A 15495-nucleotide genomic window follows, 5' to 3' on the forward strand; every position below is an offset into this window, starting at 1 on the left:
AAAATAATTTAATAAAATTTTTTAAAAAAATTTTAAAACGATAAATTAATAAAATTTAATTTAAAAATCAATAATATATAAAATAAATTATTAAAAATTATTTATAATTTAAATTTTATCGATATTTATTCAAAGATAAAAATTTTATTAACATTTTTACTAAAAATGTTTATCTAAAAATTTATTAAAATTTTTTAAAATTTTACACACTTAACCTATATAATGAGATATTTCAATTTATTAATTTTTATTTAATTATTTCTAATAAAAAATTTACAAATTTTACTTAAAATAATTTCGTTCAAGTATTTCCCATCTACCCGATAGAATTCTTTTAATTTAGTTTTGATCACCAATCTAATAATTGATTTGAATGTTCTATCCTCGACACCGTGCATGAGAACTTTGTTCATCTAACAACTTAATATACACAAATGTTTATTGCTTCTGTTTAAATTTGATTTTTTTGATAATAATAATAGTTTTAAGAAACTGCTATACATACTCATTTAATTCACTTATTTCATACACTCAACTAAAATTTTGCTTTTAAAATTCTATTATAATTCATTAAATTTTTTTTTCACAAATTCCAAAAATAAAACTTGAAAATAGGTGAGTGGATTCCACTATGTTAAAATCATATATAGTTGAAGCACTTGAACAAGTTGTGATTTCGACAAAAGGACGAGCCTACAAGGACGAAGAGTGCATATATACATTCATATATGTATATATATATATATATATATATATATATGCAAAGTAAGAAAAATATTTTCAATTGTTTCACAGCATCATGTTTCACAAGATCATGTTCGTTTTTCCATTTTTGCTTGTTAAATGTGTGAACGCTTTTTATTCAAAATTTTTTTTCTTTTGTAATTTCACGGTAACAGACAAATCACGCCATCAATAATGACTAATTAATATATAATTGACATCATTTCATATTTGTCATTATAGAAGTATATAATTTAGATACAGCAATGTGAAAAGATATAAAAAATAGTTACTAATAATGTAGAACTAATATTAAAAATTGAAAATTTAACACATAAGTTTCTCATGTTCAAAAGAAGTATTTTTGATCGAGATATGAATTTGAGAAAATAGGTTTTTTAATATAATTATTCTTTGAGCTGAATTATATATATATATATATATAATCATGTACTTTATAAGTGGACTAAATGAGGATATGGCAGCATAGAATCTTAAGATAAACTTTATGAAATAGAAGCTGATTACTATTATATATAAACTTTATGAAATAGAAGCTGATTACTATTATATATACTAAGAGTACTCAATAAATCTACACATGCATGCATAAAAATTTCTATATTTGTCTTTCTTTGGTAAAAAAAAAATTTTTATTTTTCAAATACATTATAAGAAAAAAAAATTGGCATTGAGGGTAGTTAATGATATGCCATATTCTTTAATTCATTTTTTGAAAGCCTCTTACAACAAGATGTTGAATTTGAAGTGACAAACACAATAACGTAGAAATAATATATTACAATAAACTTACAGACAATAATTAATAATTAACAATGTAGAAAAAATAAAATACACTAAGATTTACGTGAAAAACCCTCAAGTGTAAAGAAAAAAATCACAAACCACCAAAAAAATTTTCACTATCAAATAATGGATATACAAGTTCTCATTTAGTTAAAACTATAGCTAATCAATAATTAGAGAGATAATTGAAAAAAATCTCACTAAATAAATGACTAAACAAATATACCATTTATTTATTCTTAAAAAGTTTCAAACTTGATTTTCACCGTTCAAAATGTAGAATATTAAATCATGAACTTGTTGACAAAATTTTAGCTCAATTGGACTACAGATTGACTTCCGTTCAACCAACTCTCTTTTCTCTTTTTATTTTTTATTTTTTTGGCTTTTATTTTCCCTTTTTGGCTTTCGATGCCACACTTTGCTTGCCAAAAACAGCCCTTACTCTTTTATATGTAGGGCTTTATTTCATGGTTTAAGGCAACAAGTCTTCAAGCCTTTTAATTGGCTAATCAATTGGGGCTAAACCCGACACATTATTAACAATCTCTCTTTTCAACTTTATTAAAAGTAGATTCATCACCATAATAGTTTTATTTGAAACTTACCTTGGCCAATAAATCCATTTCAGTCAAATTACTGCAGAGCTCAAGCTTTTCCTTGATAAGTATTTTAGTCAACATATTTGTTGCATTCTCATTAGTATGACTTTTTTTAACTGTATCTGTTGTTTCTCGATCATTGAATGTAACCAGTGATATATAATATTAACGTGCTTTGTTCTAGCATGATTTATGGTATTCTTACTCAAATTTAAAGCACTTTGGCTATCAAAAAAATATTACATACTTTTTCTAATTCAACCTCAATTCAAGAAAAAAATATTTTATCAAAAGCATTTTTTTACCTGCTTTAGTTACTGCAATATACTCAACCTTTGTAGTTGACAAGACAACATATTTTTATAACTTAGACTACCAAGATATAGTTCTTCTTGCAAAAGTAAACAAATACCATGAAGTAGATTTCTTACCATTAAAATCACCTGCCATGTCAATATTTGTAAACCTTTCTAGAACTAGTTGTAAAACTCCATAACTCAAGCATATTTTTTAGATGCTCCTCAAATATCTGAAAATTTATTTCAATGCTTTCTAGTGAACTTTTCTCGGATTAGAAAAAAATTTGCTCAATACACCAATTGCATAAACAATATCAAACCGTGTGTAAATTATAAGATACGTAAAAAAACTAACTACAAAAGAATAAAAAACACTAGATATAGCTAGTTACTAATCCTTAATCATCAGATAAGATTTCTTACTTAGATGAAAATGGTTAGCAAGTGAACTGCTATATGATTTAGCATGTTACATATTAGATTTACTAAGTACCCGTTCAACATACTTTTTCTATGTATCATTGTCGCGGAGCTTATTTCAAGCCATACAAGCTTTTCTTCAGTTTGCAAACTAAATATTCTTTCTCTTTCACTTTAAAATCCTCAGATTGATCCATATAAATATCCTCTTACAAGTTACCATACAAGAATGCAGTCTTGATATCAAGTTGCTCAAGCTTAAGATTCAAGCTAGCTACTAATCCAATACTACTAAAATGGAACTCATCTTTACAACTGGAAAGAAGATCTCATCAAAATCGATGTTGGATTTTTGAAAAAAATCTTTCACCACCAATCGAGTTTTGTATCTTATTAACTTATCATCATCTTTTTTTTAAAACTTGAACACCTATTTATTTTTTAATGGCTTTCTCTCTTTTAAAAGTTTAACAATATCATGTGTTTCATTTTTGCATAATGACTTTATTTTTTCTTTCATTACTTTTAACTAATACTCTCTATCCAGAGTAGTCTGTTAATCTTGAAAGTTCTCTGGCTCTTTCTTACTAGTAATTAAAATAAAATCTAAAATTAGATATATAGTAGATGGTCTGTGCTCTCTGGTAGATCTCATAGGTTGAGACTCTACATTACCTGATATCAAATATTGCTTTTCTTGCTTAACATTTTTTGATGGAAATGAATGTTTACTCTGCTTAACATTCTTTTAGCTACACTATTATGCTATAAAATTTTAGGTTCTGTTATCTCATGCTTGATCTCATACTTTGAACAATATTCTTTAAAATCTTTGGATGTATATTCGCTATCATTATCAATCTAAATACACTTTAAGGGCAACCTTATCATCTTTTTCACCATTACATGAAATTTTTGAAAATACTACAACACCTAGCTTTTTTTTTTTAACATATATATCCAAATTTTATGTGAAGCATCATTAATAAAATTAACAAAATACCTACTACCATCTAATAACCCAACCTCAATAGAACCATATACATTAGAATAAATTAATTTTAATCTATTTTTTTCTCTGAGAATGCTAACGAAAAGAAACTTATGATGCTTACTAAACAAATAATGATCACATGAATCGAGAGACATACTTTTGGTCAAGCTAATGAGAGACTACTTTACCAAAATTGATAATCCCTTCCCACTTATTTATACCAGCTTTTTGTGTTACATATTTGCTAAAGCATCATTTTCAATGGTATTTATTTGATTGTTATTTAATTATATTCATATATTGTATATTGTACAGCATAATTTTTTTCTTACAACTACCATAGATCCTTTGAGAAGCTTTCACTGTTTATTTTTTTGTTGGCTCTTATATCCTTCCTTATCAAGGACATTAATAGCAAGTAAGTTCATTCTCATATTTGAAATGTGATTGACATCCCTTAAAATTAACATGTAACCTACACTAGTTTGTACTATAATATCACTAATCTCAATAACCTGCGATACAATATTGTTTCTCATCTTGATGTAAACCAAAGTCTCTTACTTTATGAGATGTAAACAACTTCCTCTTAGAAACACAATGATATGCTACTTTTGTATGAATTATCCACTTAATGCTAAGATTACCAACATGATTACAATCACCATGTATGCAAATCAAAGTAAATAGAATTACTATATGAATTCACTGCTATAACATTGTTATAATCTAAACTCTTTTTTTTTTTTTTTATCTTTTTGCTCTTACTTTAAAATTTTTTAGTATCACTTTATATGACTTATTTTACCATAATATAAGCATTTTATTTTATCTATAGACTTGGATCTATGTTTAGACTTATTACGACTTTTTGAGTTATAATCCCTGTTGATGTTTTTACCTCTGTTCTTTGTGATCAGAGCTTTATTTTTAGGGTCTGTTGGCTTTGAATTGATCCTTATTTTGAAATGATAAAACATTAAAGCTAAATAAACTTGATTAAGACTTTGAAAAAGATTTATTTAGTACATGTTCTTAAGTTTTATATTTTGGTACTAAATAAATAATATGATTTTCAAAGCTTAAACAAACCTTTCTTTGTTTTCATATTTCTCAAATCAAATCTATCTTTAAAGATTATTTATTTGAGCTTAAATGAAAGTCCAATTGTTGTTTTTAAAGTGAACTTATTCATTTTGGACTTAATACAATTTTGACAATATTGGTTTTGAGAAATAGATTAACTTAAGAAAGTTGTTTTACAAGAACATAGTTTTCCAACATTGAATTTGTTTTATTTTTTTGTATTAATTCACAAAGTTTTAATATTTAAATTTTATATGGTTGGAAAGCTCTTTGAGTCTACTTTCTAATGGATTAAACAAAATTAAAATCTAAATTTTCTAAGAAAAGATTTTAAATTTTTACTAGACACACTGCAGTTGTCAGAAAAACTGCACAAGGGATACATTTGAAAATTTACTATAACTCTTACACAGTGAATTAGGTAATGAACTTTACATGGATAGAAAGTCCTTTAAGTCTAGTTTCTAAATCTTCAAACGGTTTGTAATTTGGATTTGTATAACTCAAGTTATGATTAAATTAGTTAGTAGAGTACAAAACAAAAAACTATCGCCCAGCATGGACAGGATCGATCCCCTCTATCAGGGATCATTGGTTTTCAACCAGAATGCCCCAGGACTGAATTTTCAGAAAAGAGATCGATCCCCCCACATAGGGATCGATCGATTAGGCAATTTTCAAGTAAAATATGGTTCAAAACATGAACCAATCGATCCTCTCATGAAAAGGATCGATCGATTCTTACACAAAATGCTCCAACGGCTACTTTTTCATGCTTTCAACGGCCATTTCTTCACTCCAAGCTTCCCCAACGGTTAGTTCATCAATTTCTCTATAAAGAAGGCACTCCAACAATCCAAAAAGATAAAGGAATCAAGAGAGCAAGAGTCAAGAAGTAATATTTTCATTCTCTTAAATAATCAAGAGTTTTTAGAGCTTCAAAGTCTATATCTTTGTATTTATTGTATCCAAACTATTTTTTTGTTCATTCATCATTCTCTTATCTATACCTTTGTGTACTTCAACTTAGCAAACACACAACCTTTGTGAGGTTTTTAGAGTTTGCAAAACACTTTATTTTTCTGTTATGTGAGTTTGTAAGCTTAAGAGGGAGGATAACCCTTAAGAGTATATTATGTTGAGTTTGTAAAGCTTAGAGAAGCTTGGTTGCAATATTTAACACTTATAGTGGATTGTACTCCTTAGTAAAAGAGACTAAGGGAGAGAACATAGTGCCTAAGGAAAAACTGAACCTCTATAAATCACAGTGTTTTTTTCTCTATCTATATCTCTTATTTACTTTTAATTATTGTGTTTAATTGTTTAGTAAAATTTATGCTTATTGAATATTATTTTTGAAAACTTCATTAAAACCAATCACCCTCTTCTTGATTTATTCCAAATCTTTGAGCTAACAATTGGTATTAGAGTTTTAGTCTCTTTTTGTAGGTTTAACCACCTTGAGAAAAGATCCTATGGCTCAATTTTGGTTCCAAGATGGTGAGAAAGTCCTCAAAGCTCCTATGGTGGATAAATTTAAATTTTATGAATGGCGAAAAAGGGTGAAGGTGTTCATTATAGCCCAAGATTTTAGAACTTGGAATGTGATTGAAAAAGGGCTTGAAACTCTTTCAAATGATGCAAACTATATGAGGCAAATAATAGATGATGCAAAGGCCAAGTGCATTCTCTATGGAGCTTTAGATGATTACAACTTAAACTTGATCTCAAAATGCTCAACCTCAAATGAGATATGAAAAAAGTTGAATGAGCTGCAAGAAAGATAAATTTCCAATCAACATCCATCATGTCTCATGACCATTGAGAAATCAAAGGTAACTTCTAACTATTGTGATTCAAATTCTTATACTTTTGATGAGTTACAAGATGCTTACAATGATTTAGTAATTTAGTTTTAAAATATGCATTTGAAACATAAGAAAATGATTTCAAAATTGAAAGTTGAAAATAATCTTTTGATGAATGCAAAAAATATTTTAGAAAAAGAAAATGAAAAGTTGAAAATAGATTTAAAAACCTCTCAAAATAAAAATGAATTTTTAGAAAAAAAATTTTTGACTTGAAAAAAATTTTTGATGAATTGATGAATGAAAAACAAAAGCTTTTAAAGAGTTCATTAAGTATTAAAATGATTAAATGCAATTTTTGTAATTTTCATGGTCATATTATACATACTTGTCCTATTAGAAAAAAAGTTTCATTTAGAATTAGACAAGTATGGGTTTCAAAAGGAACAAGAGACTTGGTGACTAACTCTCAAGGACCCAAAGCAATTTGAGTACCAAAAATTAAATGAGATTGTATTTTATAAGTGTGCTAAAGCAATGAGCTACAATATGAGATTGAAGATTGAACACTCTAGACACACAATGGAGATGGGTAACCTTTAAACTTTTATTTGAAGAAGATTTAAATTTAGTTACCTATTCTTGATGAAATTTGGATGCTTGATTTATTATGCAAAATTGGGTTACCTATTCTTGTTAGACATAGAGTGCTTAATGGATATTGGTATATGCTTTATTGATATATCTTGAATACACCAATTTCACTTGAAAAAATGTGAGCTTGAATTGAACATGCATTTATTTTGCATAAATATATTTGTTAGGAATGATTTTAGCATGAATGACCATGATGTTTAAAAATTGCTCAATTTGTTTATAGTGCTTGGATTTTGTGAAATATTTTTTAAAACTTGATTGTTATGTTCTAAATTGTTATAACTCTTGATTGATGAATTGATGAACTTTATGTGCTTAAATAAGATAAATTGATTCTTTGTTCATATATGTTTTTGGTCAAAGTATGTGCTCATATGATGATTGGTTCAACTTGACCTTAATGCTTATGATTTGAAAATACTTAAATTTTTTATCTCTTAATTTTTAAAATATTTTCAAATATACTTCTTCTTGTGCTAAATTGATTCATTAATTTTGTGAAATGTTTTAGAACTTGTGCTTAATTGACTTATCTTTTGGTTTGGGATTAAGTATTGATGAACTAATTGTGTTTAATGATATATGTTGTTAGTTCATCTTTTGTTCTTGTCAAGTGTGTGCATATATGATAAATGTGATTTTTCTTGACTTGAAATAATTACAACATGACTTAAGTAAATGAATTTCTTATGATGCTAATTTTTAGCTTAAGTCATTATTGATTATGGCCTATAATTTGTGTAGACATATTTGTGCTTTTGTGCTAATATTTTCTTGAATATGTTTTAGATGACAAATATGTCTTCCTTGAGTTTTTAGTTTTTATATGGCCTAAAATTTGTTTTGGCATATTCTTTGGTGATTTTTTTAAAAATATATATGAATATTGAATATGTATTTTTTGTGTTCAATAATTTTAAATGATCTAGAAAGGACTCATGTTTTGCACATTTGATGAGAACTTTAGCTTTAGTGCCAATATTATGATATTTGATGCTTAACTTGATATATGGCCTCTAGCTTAAGTATATATATCTCCCTTGTAATTAGCAACTTGTTCTTAGTGAATAAATTTTCCTTTACCTATAATGACTTAGAATATGAAATTATTTTCTAACAATTGGTATAATTTTTATCAATTGATTTTCTTGGTGCTTCTAATGAAAATCTTTTGTCAAGAAAATTGTCTAAGTCTATGCTAGGAGAACTTGAAATGAGCATGAATGAGCCTACATTTTTAAAATTTCAAGTATAGCAAGCAAAATATGTCATCCTCATCAATCAAGCCTAGTTTTGCTCAAATGAAATGAATTGAAGAATTCAAAGCCAAATGAGCACAACAACAAAGCTTGACATGGATGGAGGTAAATGTATCAACTTTATGATATGATGTGTGAGTTTGAATACATATACATGCTTGCTTTAATATGTGCAAATATATGATTTTGTGATTGAAGATATGAACACATTATACAAATTAATCACCAAGCTACTTGATAAAATTTATCTTAATATTTTTTTTAAAGCTTGGATTGATTAATTCACCTTCATTAATATTCATGCCTAGTTCTTGAATATTTTGATTACTAGTTTTTAATGCATGAATATTTGTTTGAATCTTTGAACATGAATATGAGTTGAATATATTGATTTCTTGATCTTTCAATTGCCTTGACTCATAGATTATGAATTATAAACTTGAAATTCACATACATGTTCATTGATTGACATTGAGATGGCATGTACCAAATTGTGCCTAAATGCTTGCATTTTTTTTTGGGTATATTGCTTATATATTTTGTATATGCTTTTATAATTTTGATTGAAATATATGATTAAATACTTATATATGTTTGAGTTAAGTACATTGCTATGCATTGAAATAATTTGGATTATATTTGAATAATTATACTTTTATTATTTCTTTACTATAGCTTATGTTTTTATCATGTTTGGAAAATGCTTGAATAATCCTTATTATGACATGATGATAATTGAGCCTTATTGCTCATCAGTATTCATGCTTTATTATATACGTATGAGCTTTTGGGTTCTTGTTTGGATATGATAGCTTATAAAAGATTACTATTTATGTATATGTTGAATGAATATTTCATATGCTTAAAGTATGTGTGCTCTATGATAGTTGTTGAATAAAATTGCTAACAATTGGTATCAAAATTACTAAAGATTTTTTTTAACTTTCATAGACACTTGTTTATGTACCTATCCTTGATATAGCTTATACCTTTCAAACAAAATTGTGTGTGCCTTAAATTGATTAATCTTTATTTTGAAATGAAGAGCAATATTAGAATACAATTTTGCTTGATTTATTTTGTGATAACAATTGGTACGCTTCTTGATGACATATCTTTAACAATGGTATCCTTAACAATTGGTATGAGCTTGTATGCATATGTTATATCCTTGATATAGCTTATACCTTTCAAGCAAAATTGTGTGTGCCTTAAATTGATTAATCTTTATTTTGAAATGAGAAGCAATATTAGAATACAATTTTACTTAATTTATTTTGTGATAACAATTGATACGCTTCTTGATGACATATCTTTAACAATGGTATCCTTAAAATTGGTATGAGCTTGTATGCATGTGCTTGAATTTATGCTTAATTGTTATTGATGTTTTAAGTTCTAAGCACATCTTATGATAACATGATTTATGAGTAGATTGCATATCATTCATTATCCTTTGCTCATAAATTTTATGTAGTAAATATGATGACATATGCTAAAATGCTAAAATTGGATACACTTATGTTTTTGTGCTTGAATACATGTATGTGAACTTCATCGTGTATATTATACTTGATTACATGCATTCAAAATACTTTTGATATTACTGGTATCAAGCACTTTGTCCCATGCCTTGAATTGATATCTTTTTCTTTTAAAATGACAAAAAAAGGGAGAGAGTTTAGAGATATTTCTTCTTGTATGCTTATAGCAATAGATATAGGAGCTTAAACATTTGGTATAAAGAGCATAAACAAAAAGAAGGAGAAATGTTTTATGAATATATTTGTTAATGATGCCTCTTTGTGTTTATTTGCTTATTAATTTGCTAATGCCTTTTGCTATGACAAAAAAAAGGGAGAAATATTATATGAACAAATTTGCTTGTACTTGACATGCATATGTTTGATTATGCTTATTTGATATATTTGATTAACATATGTTTGTTGAGTTGTGTTGGATTAAGATGCAAAAATTGAAGGGGAGTTTTGCCATGCATTGTTTAAGGGGGAGTTTTTCAAAATATTTTTCAAAATCTTAAATGTTTCAAAGAAAGTTTTTTATCAAGCAAATTTATCTTTAAGTTTTATCATATAAAAAATGGAGAGATTGTTGACCTTGAATTGATCCTTATTTTGAAATAACAAAATATTAAAGCTAAATAAACTTGATCAAGATTTTGAAAAAGATTTATTTAGTACATGTTCTTAAGTTTTATATTTTGGTACTAAATAAATAATATGATTTTCAAAGCTTAAACAAACATTTCTTTGTTTTCATATTTCTCAAACCAAATCTATCTTTAAAGATTATTTATTTGAGCTTAAATGAAAGTTCAATTGTTGTTTTTAAAGTGAACTTATTCATTTTTTACTTAATACAATTTTGACCATATTGGTTTTGAGAAATAGATTAACTTAAGAAAGCTGTTTTACAATAACACAGTTTTCCAACATTGAATTTATTTTATTTTTTTATATTAATTCATAAAGTTTTAATATTTTAATTTTATATGATTGAAAAGCTCTTTGAGTCTACTTTCTAATGGATTAAACAAAATTAAAATCCAAATTTTTTAAGAAAAGATTTTGAATTTTTACTAGACACTCTACAGTTGTCAGAAAAATTACATAAGGGGTAAATTTGAAAATTCACTATAATTCTTACATAATGAATTAGGTGATAAATTTATATGGATAGAAAGCCCTTTAAGTCTAGTTTCTAAATCTTCAAACGGTTTGTAATTTGAATTTGTATAACTCAAGTTATGATTAAATTAGTGAGTAGAGTACAAAATAGGAAACTATCACCCAGCATGGACAGGATCAATCCCCTCTATAAGGGATCGATTGGTTTTCAACCAGAATGCCCCAGGACTAAATTTTCAGAAAAGAGATCGATCCCCCCACATAGGGGATCAATCGGTTTGGCAAATTTCAAGTGAAAAATGGTTCAAAACATGAACCAATCAATCCCCTCATGGAAGGGATCGATCGGTTCTTGCCCAGAATGCTCCAACGGTTACTTTTTCATGCTTTCAATGGGCATTTCTTCACTCCAAGCTTTCCCAACGGTTAGTTCATCAATTTTTCTATAAATGGGGCACTCCAACACACTAAGAAGATAGATGAATCAAAAGAGCAAAAGTAAAAAAGCAATATTTTCATTCTCTCAAATAATCAAGAATTTTTAGAGCTTCAAAGTCTATATCTTTGTATTTATTGCATCCAAACTATTTTTGTTGTTCATTCATCATTCTCTTGTTTATACCTTTGTGTACTTCAACTTAGCAAACACCTAACCTTTGTGAGGTTCTTAGAGTTTGCAAAACATTTCATTTTTTTGTTTTGTTAGTTTGTAAGCTTAATGGGGAGGATAACCCTTAAGAGTATATTATGTTGAGTTTGTAAAGATTAGAGAAGCTTGATTGTAATCTTCAACACTTATAGTGGATTGAACCCCTTGGCAAGAGAGGTTAAGAGAGAGGATGTAGGTATCTAAGGAAGGACTGAACCTCTATAAATCGCGGTGTTATTTTCTTTATCTCTATCTCTTATTTACTTTCAATTATTGTGTTTAATTGTTTAGCAAAATTTGTGCTTATTGAATATTATTTTTGAAAACTTCATTAAAATCAATTCACCCCCCTCTTGGTTTATTCTAAATCTTTGAGCTAACATGGTCAAATCTTTTTGCTTTACTTCTTCATTAAACATGTTATCCTTTATCATTTCCAATGTTACCTTGTAATCAAGAGTTGAATTAAGAACAGTCGTAACTAAATTATTTTAACTGTCTGATAATAAATCTAAAAGAAACAATGTTTTTATTTCATCATCTATCTTAAGCTCTATAATAATCATCCGATTAAATATATCTTAAAAATCACTTAAGTGCTCTGTCACCGATTATCTATCATGTATCATAAAGTTACAAGTTTATTAACAAGTATAACTTTATTTATGCCTAATTTTTCTCATATAATACTGTCAATTTTTTTCAAAAAATATGTGCATCTATCTCATGCGCTATATTATGAACACGTTGATATCAACCTATTTTTTTATTGTAGCCAATGTCTTTCTGTCTAACTTCTTCTAGTTTTCATATTTCATATCTGCTGGTTTAGTCAAATCACCTAATATGGACTTATACACATCTTTGTAGCATAAATTATCCTTCATCATAGGTTTTGAAATTGAATAATTTGATGATATTAATTTTATCATAGAATATGTATCATTCTCTATAATCTCAAACAAATTTTACTTCTATCCTGAATTGCTTCTATATTAATATCTTAAAATAACATTCACTCTGATACCATTTGTTAGGCCAAAAGTAATAAACACAACAACACAAAAGTAATATATCATAATAAACTCACAGCAATAGACAACAATCAACAATCAACAATACAAAAAAATAAAGTACACCAAAATTTATGTGAAACACCTTCAAGTGTAAAGAAAAAAAATCACAAATCATAAAAAAAATCTCTACTATTAAATAATAGATATACAAAATTCTACTCTAACTAAAATTAGAGTTAATCAATAAATAAAGAGACAATTAAAAAAATCTCACAAAATAAATGACTCAACAAATACACCATAGATTTATTCTTAAAATGTTTCAAACCGGATTTTCACCTTTCAAAATGTAGAACACTGAATCATGAACTTGCTTATAAAATTTCAGTTCAATCGGATTATGGATCGATTTTTATTCAATCAATTTTCTCTTTTTCTTTTTTTCTCTATTTTTTTTGCTATTTTTTTCCTTTTTTAGCTTTTCGCGCCACACTCTGATTACAAAAAATAGCCCTCACTCTTTTATATGTGGAGTTTCATTGCATAGTCAAATGCAATAAGATTTTAGGCCTTTTAATTAGCTAATCAATTAGGACTAGACTCCACACATTCCTAACAGAATAGCCTTATGGCTCAACCCTATCAAAAGATCTGTCCCTTTAAACTAGAGCTAATTAAGCCGAGATTGGCATATTTATTTGATTATTATAGAAGAATACATGGTTTGAAAAACTATGAAAACAAGTATATATCTTTTATATTTAATTTATATATCTGGGTAGGAAGTTGGATATATATGTTCATGCGTATTACGTACATAAATCTGCAAATGGAGTGTTCTTCCAAATGCTATTGAACCTTTTTGTATTCAAGAGAGAGTAAAGGGAATGGATCGTACTTGAGAAAGGTGTTTGTCTTCGCAAATAGTGCAAATCAGAAAGGAATATATATTTCTGTCTCCACTCTATAGCACATATTTTGTAGCCTAGAGGTGTAGGGTTAGGAGCTGCACTTAATTTTGTTCCTCCCTGACCAACCAATATAAATATTTTTTTGACGATTGACACCGTGCACTAAAATTATGCTCATGGAAAGAGAGAAAATATACGAAGAAGCACTTGTTTTAGCAGAGAGAAAACCTTACCAATTCAACCATTAAACGCACAAAACCGACATGTTCATCTCATTTTTAGATCTTTTTTTATTAGGTTGTTTTTATAAGGAGTTTGTTCAAGTTCCTTGTCTCCAAAGAAAGTTTAATATGAGGTACTTGGGTTTTTAATTATAAAAATGGTCAAGATGAAATTAGCTAATGAGATGGTTGTGCCTTAATTATGCTGTCTTAATCACTCAAAGTATGATTTATTCATTTGTTTAAGCAAGGTTATGTGGGCAGTGTTCATGAGCAGGGCTAGATATTCTGGTTGCCAGAGAGGCAAATGAAATATTAATATTTATTAGAAAAATCAGAGAGGAAAAGGGAGGGAGAGAGACCCGAGTCTTGGAGGCAATGAGTGGTGGGGTACATCAAAACTTCCATCCATGTAAAAAATGTCCAAATGCAGTTGAAAGATGGAAAACGATTGAGCCTTTCAAATCCTGCCAAATCAAATTCCAATATACAAGACATACAGGGCATAACATGTCCATTCGGACCACCCTTCCCTGCAAAAAGAGGAAGAGAAACTATGATCACTCCCACCCCCACATCTTTCCTTCGCATTTCTTCCCCTTTCCACTCACTTTCACCTGTTACTTCATCCACAGTCCTCTCTCTCTCTCTCTCTTTCTTTATTTCTTCCCATGAAAGGACCCTCCCAACTCCCTCCACAACACCAACAACAACTGTAGTAGCTTCAATTTTTTACTATCTCTCTTTCTCTCAACAACTCCCCAATCTTTCCATACACCACACAACTACTTTAAGAAAGCAATTTCTAATGTAACCTTAACTAGAATATGAAGATCTTCTTCAAAAAGTTGTAACTACCATTTGCACTAAAAAATGCAATTTTGACCCTTATACTCTAAAGGGTTTGATCAATTTCTAAACTCATGATCATTAGCCACAAAGAGAACCCAGCTTGTTCAGGAGGTGGCTAACTTAGCTTTGCTCTCCCCATTAAACTGTTAGGTTTTAAAGGAATTTTTTTTTATCTCTAATTGTTCATATTAGTAATTTATTTTTTTTATATCAAAATTCTATCAATAATTCACGCGGCCATTGGCACAATCTATGCGGCTTTAGTTACACAACTTAATAAATTGAGTAAACCATTCACCAAATTCAAAGGAGCTGCTGATAATTACAGGTGAGCTCAGCCCTAGAAAGAATCATGAAATGTGTACTTAATATTAGTTGCCAGGAATAATCTTAACCAATTAATCGTCCCAATTATTTTCACTTTTATTTCAAGGAAAATGATTACCTTATGAAGACAAACAAACCCCTTTTTAATATGCCCTTATAAGCTCAGATTTAATATTCTTTATTAGATGATTAATTAATTTATTTGGTGCTTCTTAA

Source organism: Durio zibethinus, chromosome 21, assembly GCF_047325235.1.
Source record: "Durio zibethinus cultivar Kanyao isolate XHJ-2024 chromosome 21, ASM4732523v1, whole genome shotgun sequence".
Lineage (NCBI taxonomy): Eukaryota > Viridiplantae > Streptophyta > Magnoliopsida > Malvales > Malvaceae > Durio > Durio zibethinus.